Raw genomic sequence first — 17,704 nt, 5'->3', positions numbered from 1 at the left:
TTCACCCCCAGTTGCTTCCTTATTAAATCAAATTCCGTATTAAGTCATTATTTAAAGGTGGGGTTTTTAGCTTTAATTGCTTTAAACTAGTTCTAGTCTTTAAAGTAGTACGAAGTAGCACTTAGTGAGATCTCCTAACCTATCTAAAAAAGGATAATGTTTAATTTACTTCAAGTCAACAAAAAGCACTGAGCACAGCTGAAAAGCAATTTGAGCCACGCTGAGCAGCATACATGGAAAGGACTCTTTCAACATTTTCATCTTGATTGATTATTTGACCTTAAGAATCAAGTTTGCCCCAGCGCTGCTGAAGAGCTTCAATACTAACAATCATCTATACATGCCCTATGGGCACAAACCTGGGTAGAGCAATTAACTCTATTAGTTTTAGCTTCTACTTCTTATTAATGCATTTTCTTCCTGTCTCATTCCTCTTCCTTCTTTGTCCTGTGAATTTTTTGGATTGCAGCCTAAACACGTCAGGAGAAATAGCTGGGAATGAGCCTCTGTATTCAGGGGACAGACAGGGATGCAGTAACTCTTCCTACACCTCCTGTGCTGAAGAGGCCTCAGAGCTGGTTTGTACTTTTGTTGTCAGCTGGAACAGAAACGTTGAGGGAGGAAACACTTTTGAACAGCTTTATGTGCAGCAATACTCCACAGAAAGGCAGGAAAATGGGCTCATCCTCCTGCCCCGCTGGGCTGAAGCAAGCCTAGGACTCAGGAGCTTGGTTTGGAAAATATCAATACCGTTTCTGGAGAGGACAGAAACCTGCTCATCCTGCTTTAATCAGCAGGAACCACAAGTGCTGGATTTTAAATGCAGAATTTCACTGACATCTCTTGTAACGTTGCTTCTCCAAGGTACATTGCATAAGGCATATACAGGAAATAAAGCATATGCAGAAAAATCAGTGGTCTTCCACAGGGCTCTTTGTAAGCGCCTCTGCAGTTCAGTCTTTTTATCAGGAACCTCATTCACTTATGGAAGTTCACCTTTGCTGATGACATCTGCTTCAGTATCCAGGCTCAGTTGCTTTCCGGTCTAAATGACATTTTAACTGCCAAGCTGGCCAAGTGTCGCAGCAGATGGTGTCTTCAACCAAGTGCAACTGAAGCACTGACAGGAATATTCCCCTTACACTAAATGTGACTTTAAAAGAGGCAACTTTCTGACATGGGAACCGTCCTATTAAGAAGACAAGTACCTCTTCCAGGAGCAGCCAAGTGCTGAAACTTGCTTTTATTTTAAAATTGTGTCTTTACCAGTAGCTTTCCACATCCCCACGGTCCTGGGCAGCCCTTTGCTGTAGGTGGCTCTGGGCTATAGCTGTACTGACAGGATGCTTGGCTCAGCCCCGTGCATTGGCGAGGTGTCCTTCCCTCAATGGGACACACATCCTCCCTCCCAGCTGCCTGGGGCTGCACCCCTCTGCCCAATACAGCCAAAACTGGCCATGAGGCATTAGGGTGGAGAATGACAGAGAAAGGAGCTTCAGGAGACCATCTCTCTACATGAAGATCCCAGTAACGATGGGTCAATACTGGGGCGTGCAACACCACTCTGCTGGCCACCCGCACCTCCCATGTGCTGCGTTCAAACCCCCTGCCGAGCCGGCTAGCATTGCATGGCAGGACACGCTGCCCAGACCCCATCACCAAGGGTGACTCTTCGCCAGCAGAGAGTTTATCAAGACCCTGATAGTCCAACCACCCAGGTCAGCACAGCACAGCGTTACAATAACATGAGTGGGCACCATCAACAGGATTCATCGGCAGCACGCCGCTCACTAAGCCTCCAGATTTTGATCTTAAGACCCTAACATCACCCTGTCTGCGCAGGACTGGAGTGGGTGGACATTGCCTTTCAGACAGAGGACCTGCGCTGTAGGTATGTACAAACACCTACAGCTCTCGAGACTTGATACTGGCTTTGATGTCGAAAGCAGCTAATGAATCCACTGTATGGCAAAACGTTACTTCACTAGATGAGATAGATGGAGGGGAGAGGCAGCACCAGCATCGCACTGAAGAGCTTGCAGCAGAGAGTTAACATTTCATAACCATTTCTGGCTAGAACAAAAGGAGAAATCTTTGACAGGCAAGGACATCCTGGGCCATTTAAGAAAGGTGGAAGGAGAGACGAGGAAGCCTTGTCCTCTCCTGCCCAACCTGTGCTGTACTACTGACTCCTGCACGCTGTGCCCACCCAGCTCCTTGGGGGCACGTCAAAAACATTCAGATACTCATGACCTCATATTTTTATGTCATATAAACTCAAGGCTTCAATTTCTGGGATGTTTCCTGCTATGGTTGGTGCTGGGAAGCAGTCTTGAGTGGGAATTACAGGGATGATTGTTTTGGAAGTCATCAGCCCAGCAAGCTGGGGTATATATTTTCCACAGCTGTGATGCATTCTGAATGAAACCTTTGAGTTACTAATTCTGTGGGGCTTATTATTCTGCTGGTAATAAAAGGGGAAAGAGGGAACAGATCCTTGCTTTGCTAGGAGGTTAAAACAACAGCAAGTCTAAAAGCTCTCCTTTCATGTGGTGTTCGCAAGGGATATACAAAAGCGGGTACTTCAAGGTGGGGGGGAAAGTGGCAGCCTTTAAAGGGCACTTCAGGTTCCCCACGCAAATCCCACAGTCAACGCTGCATTATGGCGGGGGAAGCCTATTTCAGTGGAAGAGCTCAGAGCAACGCATGTCAGCGGGGAAGTGCCCAGCAGGGATTTCCTCCCGGAGACCTGCTGAGCTCTGAACACCACCCTCCAGTTCCCAAGCAGAGCCAGGGCCCACGCACTGGAGCTAATGATGGCTCTTGCTTCCAGCCGAATTTCAGCATGGAGTCCAGGAAGGGGAGCGCTTTGCTGTGCGTGCCGTTCCCAGCTGCCAGAAGGAGCACAACCACAACCACGCTCAGCCCACAGAGGATCTCGGAGCCCCTAGAGACTTCCCTTTGCTGAAGAGCCAAACCCAGGTCTGGCCATTTCCTTTACTTACGTTTTCGAGTCACTTGAACCCACATACCGTCATTTCCCAGACTGATGAATTTTGCAGGAGCTCTTAGCTTTGTTCACCTGCAACAAACACAAAGGGCAGAATCAAAGCAGGATTTTGAGAAAAAAAGCAGTGTTTTCAAAATTTATGTATGAAATAATCACCTATAAGACGGTTTGTTTTTCGAAAAAGCAATTTAAGACTTAGATTTATAATTCCCTCTATGCATTTTACTTAGAGGTTTTGGTTCACGATTTTTCTCCTATTAAATACCAACAGAGTAAAAAAAAATTAGAACATGAATACATGTGTGCTAAGCAATATGTATATACACAAATGTGCATAGATACACTTTTAGTAGGAAAAAGAAATACCAAATTCAGCATAAAGACTATTTTTAGTTGGAAATTTGCATTTCAAAGTTTCCAACAAACAAACAATGCTAAACTTTCTTCATCAAATTATGAAAATATGTAAAACAAGTTAAAAACTGATATTTAAATCAAAGTTTCTTGCTTGTTAATTAAAATAATTAATCACTTCATTTAGATCAGTTTATCCTGCACTACAAAACTGATAAAGCAGAAGAGATTGATTTTGATGTTGCAACCAAAAATTTTTGTTTACGTGCATAAGAGCAAAAATAAGAGTTACTGGCTAATTTTCAAGTGGGTATTTAGAGCAGGAGCAATGATTAAACGAAAACTTCACTGACTGCTTCTAAAATCTAGTGTTTTGGAATTTGTTCCCATTAAGAAGGATATGCAGCAAACTAAAATTTTAGGAGCCTATCTTTTTCTTTATGTAAATTACTGACCGAAAACTACATTAATAGCTTAGTGTAATTTAATCTCTGTAATAACAACAGCAGTTACAAAATCTATTTAAATAATCTGTACTACTGTTAGCATCACTTAAGCAAATTGCAGCTCAGGAGTTTACATTGATTTATATTGCTAGAATATTGTATCTATTTCTTTCTCTTTGCCTACAGTGTAATTTCTTTCCCACTCTTCTAATGGACTACTGAATTTTTCCCTGTGAAATATATTTTAAATACTAGTTTTAGGGCAAGTGGTTGTAGGACTATTTTATATCCTTCTTAGCCCAAAGCAATCCATCAAAACACAGCCTGAATGTAACAGATGAAGTCTCATGTGGTCGAGCATTCAGACACAGGCCTATTAATAGTTTGTTTTTCGAGGGTAACCATCCGTAAAAATTCAATGAGGCAAAACCAAATTCAGCAATATCTGTCCGTGTGGAGCTTCCCTCATGTCTTGCAGCAAAACAATGGCCAGAGAAAGCAAGAAAACTGTAGCATGTTTTAATTTGAGGCAGCTGTGTTAAAAAAGAACAGGATTTATTTACCTTGGCTATTGGGGAGTTCATGGAGCTGCTTTACCTTCCAAAGAAAAAAGCTAAGTGCAAGGTTTTTATGGCATGAGTCTCAGGTACACCTCGCTTGCCCACAACGCAGCAGCAAGACCATTGTTGGCACAAGTGAGATGTTTTTGTTATTTGGCACATCGGAACTTGACCTTGGACATCTCCAGTCTGACCTTCACGTCTCTCTGGCAACCAGCCCAGGGCTGGCTTAGGCCGTTCAGCACAAAGCCACCCTGGGACAGAGACCTCTCCGCCTCTGGCAGGGGAGATCACCTCTGCATCTCAAACTGAGCCTCGTCACCGTGGGTCTAAATCAGGTGCCGACTCCCAGCAGCACTCTCAGCCTTCTGGGTGTATCAAAGCTTAATTTCTAGATGTCTGTGCCCCAGAGAGCCCATTAATAATGTGAATCTATGCAGAAGAGCAAGTCTGAAAAGAGAAACAGAAGCCAACAAGGGAGTTGTGCTATCTTCTATTTTTCAGGCGGGAGGAGGTGCGGGTGACACCAAGAGCTCTGCCTGGCACCTGGAAGTCGTGATGGCTTCAGAGTCTCTCCAGCTGGAGACTGGCCAGGCAGCCAGAAAACACATCTCTCCATTCAAGAATTTGCAATTTTCTGTGAATAACCATTAAAATGGAGGAAAAAAACCTGCCACTAAAATGAGCCTGTTACAGATCACAGGGAGGGAGCATATACTTTGAGTGATCAGCTCACATTCGTACATTTAACGAGCAAGAAATCAAATCACAAAAAGTAAAGCAAGATTTAAATTTCTTATATTAAGTGTAAAAATTCAAACTTTTTACTCATTTGAAAAACGAAGAGTGAGAGGAATATCTGGCTTTATTTCTTCTGCCTTAGAAAAAGTTTTCTTCACTAACTCAATATCAGCTGTGAGAGTTAAAGCCCACGGGAGAATCATACAGAGCTGACACTGTCTCAGACACAGGGTTGAGATAAAAGCCATGGGCTGCAGGTCAGGACGCAATCTTATGCTGTCTGAAAGAGCTCAGTCTGAAGATATTAATACTTTTTTTTATTTATTATTTTTTAGCTATCAGATTAGAATCTACCTGGCTTTCATTTAACTCCTGCTATTTAATTTGCATTCCCTTCCAGTGGGTTCTAGTTTCATTTTTATAAACAAGCTTTTTTAGTTTGGGGCTCTCTGTCCTGCGGTGCGGTTGCTGTAAACACTAACAGGAAATGTTAATTTGTGTTTTATCAACTTCAAATGATTTCTGATAGACTTCAAATACTTTCTGATGGATTTTTTTCTCAAAAGAGATTCCTTACACATCTGTTAGTCTTTGGGCTTTTAAAGTTTGATTTAGCCATTAAAGTTTAGGCTGCTTTTTGAAAAGCAGCAACAGAAGCCGATGTGTCCTGGCAGAATCACTTCAAACTGTGAGGTAAACAGCAACGTGTCTGGTGACACATTTGAAAGTACAGAGCTCGAGAGGGCAAAAATTAATGCAGCACCAATGCTGTAACCAATTCTCAGAGCTGAATGAAGAATCAAATTAAGCATGGCTTCTTTTTGCACTCATCAAAGCGGGTTGCAAAACTTGTGGTAGGTAGGTAGGTAGTAGGTACCCGGCAGCGCTGGGCTGGGGACCCTGAGCTGGCTCCAGGCCGCTGTGTGCGTGCACCAGGAAGGGGCTGCTCAGGAGATGTCAGCGTTGGCCTCTGCTCAGCACCGTGGCTGGGTGCTCTGCTGTCCTGCAGTAATCTATGGTTATTTACATCTGTAACAAACAAAACCGAGGCGCAGAGATTAATCCCAAATGTAACATCCAGCTTCGCCCGGTGGCTGGGGAACCGTATTACCCGTTGGATTTGGATCTGTGCGTGCTGTCCTTGCTGTGCTCACACAAACCCACAGCAGTAACTCCCCTGCAGCACACACATCGTTGAGAGGTGGCCACTTGGCTGTTTACCCTTCATTCCCCACAAATCAGTCCTCCTGGCAAGGTGCCAGCCATGCACTTGGATCCAAACAATCATTAGAGCATCTATTGACTCTGTGCTAATAACAGCCTTCATCCCCAGAGCTGGAAAACTTCTCTGAAGCACAATCATCTATGCTGGTTGCTACCTATCACTGCAGCTTACGAAAGGAAGGACAGTAAGTAATTGCTGTGTAACCCACACCATAACGGCCACCTTACAGCTACAACCTTACCACAGCTACAAGGCGGTGGCTCTGTCACCTACCTGTGCTACAGCTGCAGGCCTGCTTCTGACAGCTGAAGAAAAACACGAACTGGTTTCCAAAAAGCAAATACCTTTTGAACATCTACATCGTGGCCAAGCACAGACTGGATGCTCCAAACCCAACCTGTGAGCGCAATTAATTACATACCTGCAAAAGAAAAGCGGTGAGCAGCAATTAATCTGTGCTATAACACTTGACAAATTACATTGAGTAAATTTTTGTTTCTTCTAAAGCCCTAGTGGGTTCTTATCTGTACTTGTAGCTCCTATTAGTCGGGATTGTAATTGCTGTTGTTACTCAGCAATAGTAAAACACAAGCCATAACTGACCGTCCAGGCCTGATTGCGGCAGCAAATCTTTTGCCCACTTGTCTAACACCACACTGGGCAAAATGAACATCCTCATATCACAATGCATAATTTCTACATTATAATTAAACTTCATGCTCTGCAGTTAACAGAATAGCATCTTGATACAGAAAGTTATCAAGGAAACAAACAACTTTTATCACCCACCATATGCTGCCTAGAATCAAGCATTTAGAAGTTGCTGTAGACTAGCAGTTGCGCGTTATAATTCATACAAGTTTTTCAGAGAAGACAACATTTTGCAGGCATCTAGACAATATCTTTCCTGAGCAGCTTGCCAGTGTTAACAAGGATCTGTGAATGAATTTGTAGGACTGTCTTGTCCTCCTTTCCGTCATTCCCTTTCTGTCCTTCCCCTGTGCCTCAATTAAAATAACATTAAAATAAGAATTAGCAGTTAAAATAACAAACTTTCCCAAGAGAGACACTAACCTCCTAAATAGGGTTAATAAACACACGTACCGTTATACATGCATATGTTATACGGGGAATATTTGTGCTTATCACTTGAGTTGCTTGAACCTTTAATTGTCTTTTGGTAGCTATTTAGCTTTGGTATACATTTAGACTATAGGGGACCTATTCTCACCTCCAGCATTGCCTGGAACTCCCACTTCTCTTCATTTATTCCCCAAAAGCCATGCCACAGAGGGTCAAGAAAGCCCAAGCCCGTGGGGTGCGTAAATGTTTTGTCTCTACGTTTTAGTGAAGCCTTTAAGAGCACTGAAAAGCTTGTCGCTCGCTGTGCTGAATTGTTCAGGTTTTGCCGGGAAGCTCCACGCTGTCGAAAGCACTGTGGCAATAGCCGGTGAGATCCAGGAGCAACCTCTTCCCTGCAGCTTGGCTTCTCCACAGCAGGACATACTGCTTTTACAGCGATGACTGTAGCAGGCAGTGGGAGGCTGGTAGCGCAAACAGATTTTGTAGTTGTAATCACTTCTGAGAGGAAAGCAGGAGGAAACTCTCTGCAGATAATAGTTTTGCTTCTCTTGAACCAGTCGATGGGCTCATGCGTTATTGCTCTAAGGTGCATCCGTGCAGCTTTCCAGCTTCCCTGCAGTTTCCTGCATGCTATCGGCCACTTTCCCTCCTGTTCAAGGCAACTGCCCTGCTGCGCTGCCTCATTCCAGGGGCTGGCACTGCAGGTCTGCGTGCTGCCTCCTGTCCATCTCCCCTCATCCACAGCCAAGGGGTTTTGTGGCACCCCTGACTTTCTGCATCAGACTCTGCCCTCCCTTCTCATGCCGGTAGCTGTCTGCCTCTCCCCTTCCCTGTCTAATCCTGCAAGGTTGCCCTTCTGGGTGTTAATACTGTGCCCGTCACCGATGGAGCTGAGTGCTTAATGCAATTGCATCAATCCAATCTCCAATCTAATTAAAGCTGGTCTCTTATTTTCTTCCCCCAGACATCCTAACTAACAGGAAAGTTGCATGATTACTTACCAGTATGAAGGAACCGAGCAAGAGATATGAGATTTCCATTTTGTCCTGCTAGCGCATCATTCTTGGCCATTTTCCTTTCAAATATGAGTGGCTCTTTTGTTAGGTCACAAAGACTGGCAAGATCTCCCCTTGTTACCCTAATCTGACAGACATCCATGAATTGAGCAAAATTGATTAATGAGTTTTGTTTGGTTTTTTTTTTAAAAGTAGGTGTTTGACCATGTAATCTCTCCTCTTAGAAATTACTAACGTGCGTTTATATTTCTCAGAGTTGAGTGAAATGTCTCAGGTTTGGCTAAAGCATACCGTCTTGCAAAGCAACCTGTCTTGCTCTTGCAGTGGAACCATCTCTCCTTGGTCACGTGTCGTAATGAGCAGTTGCCTCCACCGTTATAGAGCTGGGCCTAATTTCTAATTGAATTTGTCTGGCTCCAGCTTTCAGCCACTGGATCCTGTTGTTGTCTTTCTCTGCAAGCTGAGAGAAGCGATGACTACCCAGTGTTTTCTGCCTGGGAAAGCACTAGTACACTGTAACCAAGTCACCTCTCACTTTTCTTGTTGACAAGCTAAACAGATGGAACCCTCCATCTCTCCATGAAAAGCACTTTTCCCTGGTAATTTTTATGGTTCTCTACCCTCCCTGATTTTTCATCAGCCTTTTCAGAATAAGGATTTCCCAGCATACCAATCCTGTATACAAAGTGTAAAAATCTTCTTTCTCTTCCTGCTTACTTTACTCCCCTCTTGCCTGCAGCAAGGAGTCAAGGACGGACTAGACTTTTTTTTGTTTGCTGCAGGATTGCACAGGGAGCTCACTTTAGGTTGCCCTGAAGGCAGTGGGTGAGTAGATCCCATCTGAGAAGCTTGGCTGCGGTTTGGCACTTTGCAGCAAGCCCTGGGCTCTTCCAGCTCCAGTGCCAAGTATCGCTCACCCTGTGCTCCAGACCTACCTTTCACCCTGCCGTTCCCATCTCACCCATGTCCCGCTCCAGCTCCAGCTCCGCTCTCAGACACATCCTTCTAGTTTAAGAGCTGCTGAATTATATGTTAGCAAACACTGAGAGGGAGGACAGGGTGGGATATAACCCTGAGACATAGGGGGAAGAGCCAAATAAAAAAAATACATCCATGGGAACTGCTGAATTTGCCAATTCTTAAACCACTTAGCAAGTGCTTTTCTGACATGGTATATTGCTCACTTTTCATCAGGTTTTACACAGTACAAAATTAAACTCCTTGCAGTCATCTAGATGCGTTATACCTCTACGTTTACCTGTACAAACTTGTAATCTGAAATAAGATTTCTTTGGCAAATCTCAGAAAAATCACAATAATTGACACTCTGTGCCTACCATTAATTCTTGGAGTGCTGTCATCCCCTGTTCTCTCTACCAGTATGTTTTTTCTACACTCCCAGTCACTGTTAGCATATATTTATCTTGGCCAAGTCACTTTAACATTTTATGTACTAGCACAACATAAGTAATCTTCCAGTCTCTTGGAATTTCCCCAGTACCTTCAAAATCAAGGACCATGAAAAAGACGGACCTCAGTGAACTCTTCCACCACTCTTGGGGTTCACTGGCACCTAAACATGCCAGGTTAGTAAAGTTCATCCCACACATCCTCCTCAGTTACTCATGATCAAAGAACAAATTCTCTCTAATTGATATGAATACATAATCCTATTTCTTTCCAGATACAAAATTAAAATATTTAACTGTTCTGTATTATTAGCACTTCCACCATCCAATTCTGAACCATCTACTCTCCTGAGACGTTTGGCTCTTTGTGTACTTCTGTATTGACCTTAGCCTCACAGCTGACACGCAAACCTCATCAGTGGGAACTGCCTGACCTTTAGAGGCGAGGGTGAGAAGATAAGTGCTTGAATACCTCATTTTTCCGCTCAGGGGAACCTGAGAACTGGGGAATCTGCTCTCTCAGAGTTGCAAGAAGGCTGATGACAGCTATGGGGAAGAACAGGCCACGGAGCAGCATTTGTTCACCACCCATCTTTGATAACTGTTAACCATTTCAGCTGATGATAACCTGCTCACAAGCTAATACAGGTTTTAAAATGATTGATGACTCACACTGCTCTATCTGATAAGCATAAGTGCTTTTTATTGGGGTAGGTATAATCAGGGCAGGGGGCTGTTAAGGAAAGGTAGAAACTCATGCTCTGCTTTTAGTCTCCTACTGCTCCCAATTTTCTCCATTTCTACAGACTCAAGAGCTATGCTGGGACCGCATTCCCTGATCATCAGGGATGCTCACTGTCACCCTGATCACCGTGAATTTAAAATCATACACACAAATGGGAAATCAAAATTAAAATGACACAAAAAAATCAAAGCCAGGATTCTCATTAGATTCTGCTTCCTGTGATATTTCCTGTGATATTAGGTTTCATTTAAAAAGGGCTTGATTTTCCTCTTGCATATGTTTTGTGCTATTTTTTTAATAGATTTACTTCTGACTGGCATCAGAGAAACTTCAGGGGATTGCGGGTCTATTTTTACTGTGTTGCAAGGCTGTAGCAAAACCAGCACGTAGGAAGCCACTAATGCTAAAATTACACCTTGTTTATATATTTAGTGAAAAAATCACCCTGCAGAAGGCTTTGCTGACTGATAGGGGAGTGTGTGCACTTATTTCACAGACCGGACCAGGGCTGAAAACCCCGGTAAGGCTGCTCCAGGCAGCTGCTGAGCAAGGCATAACACAGTGCCATCATAAAACTGACAGGGTGCCTTTGCACCAGCTGTAGCTGCACTCTTAATTTAGCATTTGGTGGGTCTAAAAATGTAGTACTTTATAGTTGCTTGTCAAAATTCCCAACTGTATTAAAATATCACATTCTATACATCTTACCTGATGTGTTAGGCCTTACTTCTTCAGTGGCACAAGCTTTATTTTGATTATGTCGCTTTTGATTCACACTGTCATTCTAAATTTCTGAAGGAAACCAAATTACACTGTCCCTATTTCTGACTGTGGTAACTGCTATACATCAGGATTTTTCAATCAACATTGGTGCTTCCTGAATCATTGACTTCCTAACGTGTGAGCCCCATGAAGAATTTGGCACCATCGTAATGCTGGTTTTTGCTTTGAAGATAGGACGTCTGCTGCTAACCATTTAACAGAGAACAAGGTATGGTGCCAAGCAGAAAGTGAGATATACAGGTACCAGGGATATCAAGTTCCTACAAGTTTTGTAAATACTGACACCTGGGTAAAGGAGAAAGCATGAATTAATACCTCACCAGGAGACGGGCTGCTTGCAGGAGCTTCACAGTCACTTCTGCTGCCTGGCCTGCCCCTACGCACCAGCCTGCGCCCCCCAGCTGGTAAGCGCGGGGTGCGGACCAGTGTGACGGCAGGCAGGGAGCACTGAAAGCAGAGGGGAATTTAGGCTGTGCGGAGGGAACAGGGCGTGCGATGGGGACACGCAGGGAGGAAAAGGCCAGAGCTATTTTGGTGGACGCATGAGGCCATGGGGGCTTCCCTAATTCCAGCACTTGTGCAACAGTGTTTGTATTTACCTACATTTGACAGCTGATCTATTGAAAATAATAAAGCAAACCATGAAGTGAAAGGTTGCCTCATCATTACCAGTTCTCCATGCTGACCAAGATCCCTCCTATTTTTTCTAATCAGAAAGTAACGGCCTTCTGCGGCTTGACTGAATCTCACTGCAGTAGGCACACGGCCTTTCCTTTTCCTTCTCCTGCCAGCCTACAAGAGCCAAATCAGGTTAATGCACGCTGCCACAGAAGATTTATTTATGTTTGTTCAAAACAAGAAGTCATAGCCTGTTGTGTAGGGTAACTGCTAAAAACAAAAATTAAAAAATCCTACGTCAAGACACATTGTATATTGAACTTCTGGTTCTAGCATTTGATTTACCATTCAACAGCCAAAATACATAACAACAACCTCTGTGATGGGAATTGATTTTCATATGATGGGTTTTATGAAGTAGTAAACATTACAGTACTTTGCTAATTCAACGCAGCCACCTGTGGCTTTCCATTTTGCTTTGCACAGCCCATATACCACTCACAGCATACTGCCCTGAGTTAAAAGATAGGAAAATGCCAACTAATCAAAAGTTGTCTTTTCAGTGTCTCACTTTTGAGTGCGCTAGTGCTTGCAGTCTTCAATCTGGTCACAGTTTACATCGCTGAGCTTTAAATGGAGATTATCTTGACAAAAGCCTTTTTAAGTCTGAGAGATTCCAATTTTATATTGAAATACCAGATGTCATCCTGAGATTTAATATATTCTTTCATTCTAATAGACAGCAGTCAAACTGTTTGATCTGACACTGCATGCTGAGGTTATATTTTTTTCCATGCTGTGTGCTAAAGATCATTTTAAAAAACTGTCAGTAGATGCCTGACACCTTTATTTGTACTCGGTAATTAAAGGGCCCAATTTGATGTCCAAATAGCTCTGGAAAATGTTACATTTTCTTTGCCAGATTTTTGCTTTATACTTTTATTACTCCTATTGTTTAAAATAGTCTTTTCTCTGTTCTATAGGAAGGGAACTGGCTCCATTTATTGGCTTGGGGGGGGTGTTGAGTGGAAGGGACATTCATGCTACCAATTTTAAGTAAATTTACCTCATTTGTCATATAAGGAGCCTCCCTATAGGCAAGGTAGAGGTAAACAACTTGCCAGCAGCTGAGCTAGGCACTGAGCATCTGATGTGTGAATACCCACCAAAAGGTACACAAACTGGGAAAAGCAGAGCAATACTTCTCCTCCATTCGTTCTGAATTGCCATGTTCCCAAGTCCTTGCTGCTATCAAAAGTAGGTCTTCATTACAATTTTGAAGTGAACCGTGGTGCTTTACATGCCCCAAGTTATGCCATATTTATAGTTTTGTGTGGATGTACGCACCTGCTGGGACTGCTGAGAGCTACGCCATGTATGGTAATTTGTAACGAGAGAGGATCTGGTCCTCAGAATACCCTTCATGTGGAGAAGATATTGGTAGTGGATTGGGAAGGAAGACAGCGAAGGAATGTTTCTAACCTGCATTTCTTCTACAGAGGCGGTGGAAAGCAACACTAAGAAAGACAGAAAGTCATTTCAGGACAGTCTAGCGCTGTATGGTGTAAGTGCAAGAAATCATTTCAACACATAGTAAACTTCAAGCACTTTAAGCAAGTGCTTAAGGAAGGGACTCAAGGATATTATTAAATGCTTTCCTGAGTCAGGACTAATATCTGATCATTTACATAAAATCAAGAATTCTGTAAGCTTAGCCAGAATGCAAAACTGAAATCAAAACCCAGTTTGATAAAAGATCTACAGCCCAGGCAGCCTTCCAGGGGGCAGGCACTCTCAAATGTCAGTGCAGGTAAGAGATGCAAAATATTTCCTGGATGCACCAGTGCCATACCTGAGCTAGCCAGCTCTGGCAAAGGCTGGCCTTATTTTTACAGCAGCTGGGGGGGAGAATTACTTTATCTATAGAGCAGGTAAAGCCAAATGCAAACATATTTTTGTATCTTTTAGAAAATCTACAGGCTTGAACCAGAATGGCAGTTACTGAAATTGCTACAAATGCAGCTCGGTGTGCTGAGTTCAACGAAGTTACATTCAGATAATCTCATAAGTAGCAGGGTAGCTACCTGCCATCATGCCATGAAAACGTTGGAGGGGAGCATAAATTCTGGCCGAGTTTGTTTCTTTAGCCACAGGATAATGTATTTCCATTAATTCTGGTATGTTCTACCTGACTGGAATATTTTTTTCCTTTCAAGAGGTTTTTATTCCTTGAGCTTACTCATGTGCTTTGAAATATGTGCTTATGTGGTTCACTTGGTCTACATTTGCTTTACTAGTAACTGCTGGATACTGGTACTAATGCTACCACTTTTGATCTCATGACTAGAGGATGATGTTGAAATAGCGATACTGAATGAATATATGTTTGCTACTACTCCCTTGTCTTTTCTTTTCTGGGGAAAATTATCTTTTTATTATCAACTCTCTTACATTCCAGTTGAGTTCTTCTACTAAGATCTATCTATCTAGATTTCTCTGTCTATCTGTTGTTCAAAATATATCAAAATAACAACACCATAGCCAGTTATTAAGCTACAATCTTTTTGTATTTGTTTCTCCTATGAATAGACTTGAAGTACAAGTTCTATTTTAAATGTGATGCTTATTTAACAAAGCCAATCTCTTTCATCTTGCATTAGCTCCGATGAAAATATTCCCATGTAAAATTTTCAACTCCCCTGCAACAGCCGTGGAGGCAGAAAAGAAATGGCAGTTTCAAAACCTTTGCTGGCCTGAAGCACTTGATTCCTGACTACTAGGCAGTTTGCTAACTCATCTAATTCAAATACGCAAAAGGGTGAGTAAGCAATAAACCATCTCAAATCAATCCATCTGGCAGTAGGTAAAATAGCTATAATGAACAGCATGTTTACAGAGCATATTTCCTACTCAGTCTAGTCATTTGCAGGATTCAGGCCACCGATGTCACAGGTTGTCTGAGAAGCATTAGATGCAAGGAGTGACTGGATGTGAAAGGGGAGTTTGAAGATAATTTATGATGATGGATGTTTGGTGTTTATGCACACTTCATTAGCTAAGTCAGTCTGGCTAGCCCTCCTGGGACTTCTCTGCTTTCCCTACTGCTTGCTGATGGCCATTTGCTCTGAGTTCATAGGTGAGTGAACACAAACATATGTTTTCAGATATATGATTTGCTTTATGATGACTAAGGAATGCATGAGGCATCTGTTATGGAGCTGTTAGAAGTTGCCATGTCCTTCGGTACAGAAGCTGGGAAGAATATATTGTAGTATTTCCCTCTTCCTCAGGCAGAGGAAAGACACAATCTATTAAGTTTCTATTTAAAATATGGCAATTTTATTCTGACATGAGATGCTCTAGGATCTAACAAGATCCTAAATTCACTCCCAATATGAGAAGCTTTGTATCTGCCTCAACCAATGCTATCAGCATAATGTCTTGGTATTATGAATCTTTGGATTGCCTTCAATGGGAACACATGTGTACATAAATAATAGCAGGATTTGGCTTTGTGTATGTAAAATTGTTAGGCAAATCAGCAGAAGCAGCAAAATCAACCGAGTAGCTGACTGAAAAGCGAGAAAATGAAGTGCTCTTTAATGAACATGACAGCTAAATTCACAGCGAGTTAAAAGTTACACCACAATTGTGGTAGCATACTGTTTAGCAAGGACGAGCCAATTCTTTTGCTTTGTGAATGAGGAATAATACTAAATTTTTACAGTTATAATAAAATTCCTCATGTAAATACATATGCAAACATTCATACAGGCAGGAAAAGGAACAGTTACTTGATCAACGTCATGTACCTTCCAGATTTCTAGGAACAAAGGACACTGTAAATAAACATGTATTTTGTAATTGTATCTCTTTTTTCTGAATGACAGCTTCCAGGAAATAGTGACAAGGACAGTTCTAGACAGAGGATTCACTCAGGTTGCTTAGGGCAGCTTGAAAAGTGCAAATAGCAAGAGAGCTGAAAATATTACAGGAAGATGCAATATTGCAAATGATAAAACAAAACCCCTTGATAAATTCAAATTACTGGTGCACCATTTGCCATCGTCATCAAGGCACCTCTGCAGGTGAGACCAGACAACGAGTATGCATCAACGGGAACTGAGGCTGCGTGGCCACCACATGAGCATCTCAGTAGTAAAACTGCTTTAAAGTTGTGCTCCCACTTCTTTCCCAACTCTCCTGCACCCCACATGCTTTTTCCTTCAGTTGTGCTTGCAGGTATTACAGCAGCTGAACAAGTTCAGCATAAGAACTGAACTGACAAAACACTCCAAGGATAGGCACAATGGTAATAGCATGTTATGCTGTAATGGAAGTACTTACATTGGAAATACTTGTCCTTGAAACCAATATTCACTATCCTAGTGTAATTGTCTTATACTAAATAGCGTCCTTATTGTACACATATTTTTTGAATTAGGATAGCTGCAATAGCAAGTGCTCATACTCCTAATTGAGTAACTGAGCTAATAAAACTGTGATGTGTAAAAAGGCCTCAGTACCTTCTTCCATGCTTATTTTGAAACATCTCCCTTCTCCTTTCTAAGGTGTTATGATTCACACACTGCAGTACTGGGCACCTCCTCAGATCAACGTGGAACACAAGTGAGGCAGCAGCCTTGTTTGGTCCACTGCATGCTGAGCACTCCAGTGTTCAAAGCCCGCCTCGAGTCAGGTCTATTAATATCCGCTCACTCAAACTTGGTGATATCCCAATGTCTTGGGCTGAAGTCTGCTTGGGAAACTTGTCCACTTCTCTGGCTACTTATGCTGTATGCATGGACAAAGCTGTGCATCTCTCCTGTGTTGCCCATCCTAGGATTTGCACTTTCCACAGGGACAGGAGATCTTAATAGCTCTGCAAAATGGACTGAGCCTAGAACCTGCCCTCTCATTCGGAGTTAGCATCACATCTGACAACACCCTGACTTGCTTGAGAAACACTGATGTCTTAACATGACACAGATCATGGCAATTTTCCTGCTTTAAATCTTACTGTTGAATCAGGTTCAGCTGATTTCAAGAAGTTTAGCTAAATAATGCTTATATTAGACCTGAATGTAGGCTGATCTGAAATTCAATAATTTATGTCACCATAACTTCCTATATACCTGTAAGAACCAGAAAGCACAGATCATTCTTCTACATTTGGTATAAAGAAAATAACTAGGATGATGCTCACATTTTATTTTGTATTTGTGCATATAGTATTATTTTATTTCTATTATGGGCCTTATGAGTAGCAGACAGCTAGTTCCTTTCTTCTATGGACTGTCTCATAGCTTTAAATTGACAGCTCCTGCAGGAGAGAGAACAGCATGTGACATGTGTACAGAATCCAAGATTGATAAGGGTATGCTTTCATTCGTTATAATGACTAAGAAGGAGTGAAGATTGACAGTTCAATCACTCATTAATAAAGACTTACTGTATTCCCATTCATGAAAGTGTTAGTCAAATTCTAAAACATTTTTAAAAGGATATTATTATTATTAAAGTTTGATTTAGTAATTTCCCCTGGTATGACAGTGTAGAAAAATCTCTATCAATAAACAGAATTTCAATTAGTCTGAAAACGACCCCAAAATTACTGATCTTTTTCCTTTTTTTTAATTTTGGGAAATATCTTTTCTGCTTACAGACTGACAAGAGACAGGACTTAAATATATGCTTACTGTAGTTTAACAGAT

This window comes from Calonectris borealis, chromosome 1 (genome assembly GCF_964195595.1).
Source record: "Calonectris borealis chromosome 1, bCalBor7.hap1.2, whole genome shotgun sequence".
NCBI classification, from domain to species: domain Eukaryota; kingdom Metazoa; phylum Chordata; class Aves; order Procellariiformes; family Procellariidae; genus Calonectris; species Calonectris borealis.
Note: the sequence above shows the minus strand (reverse complement) of the source record.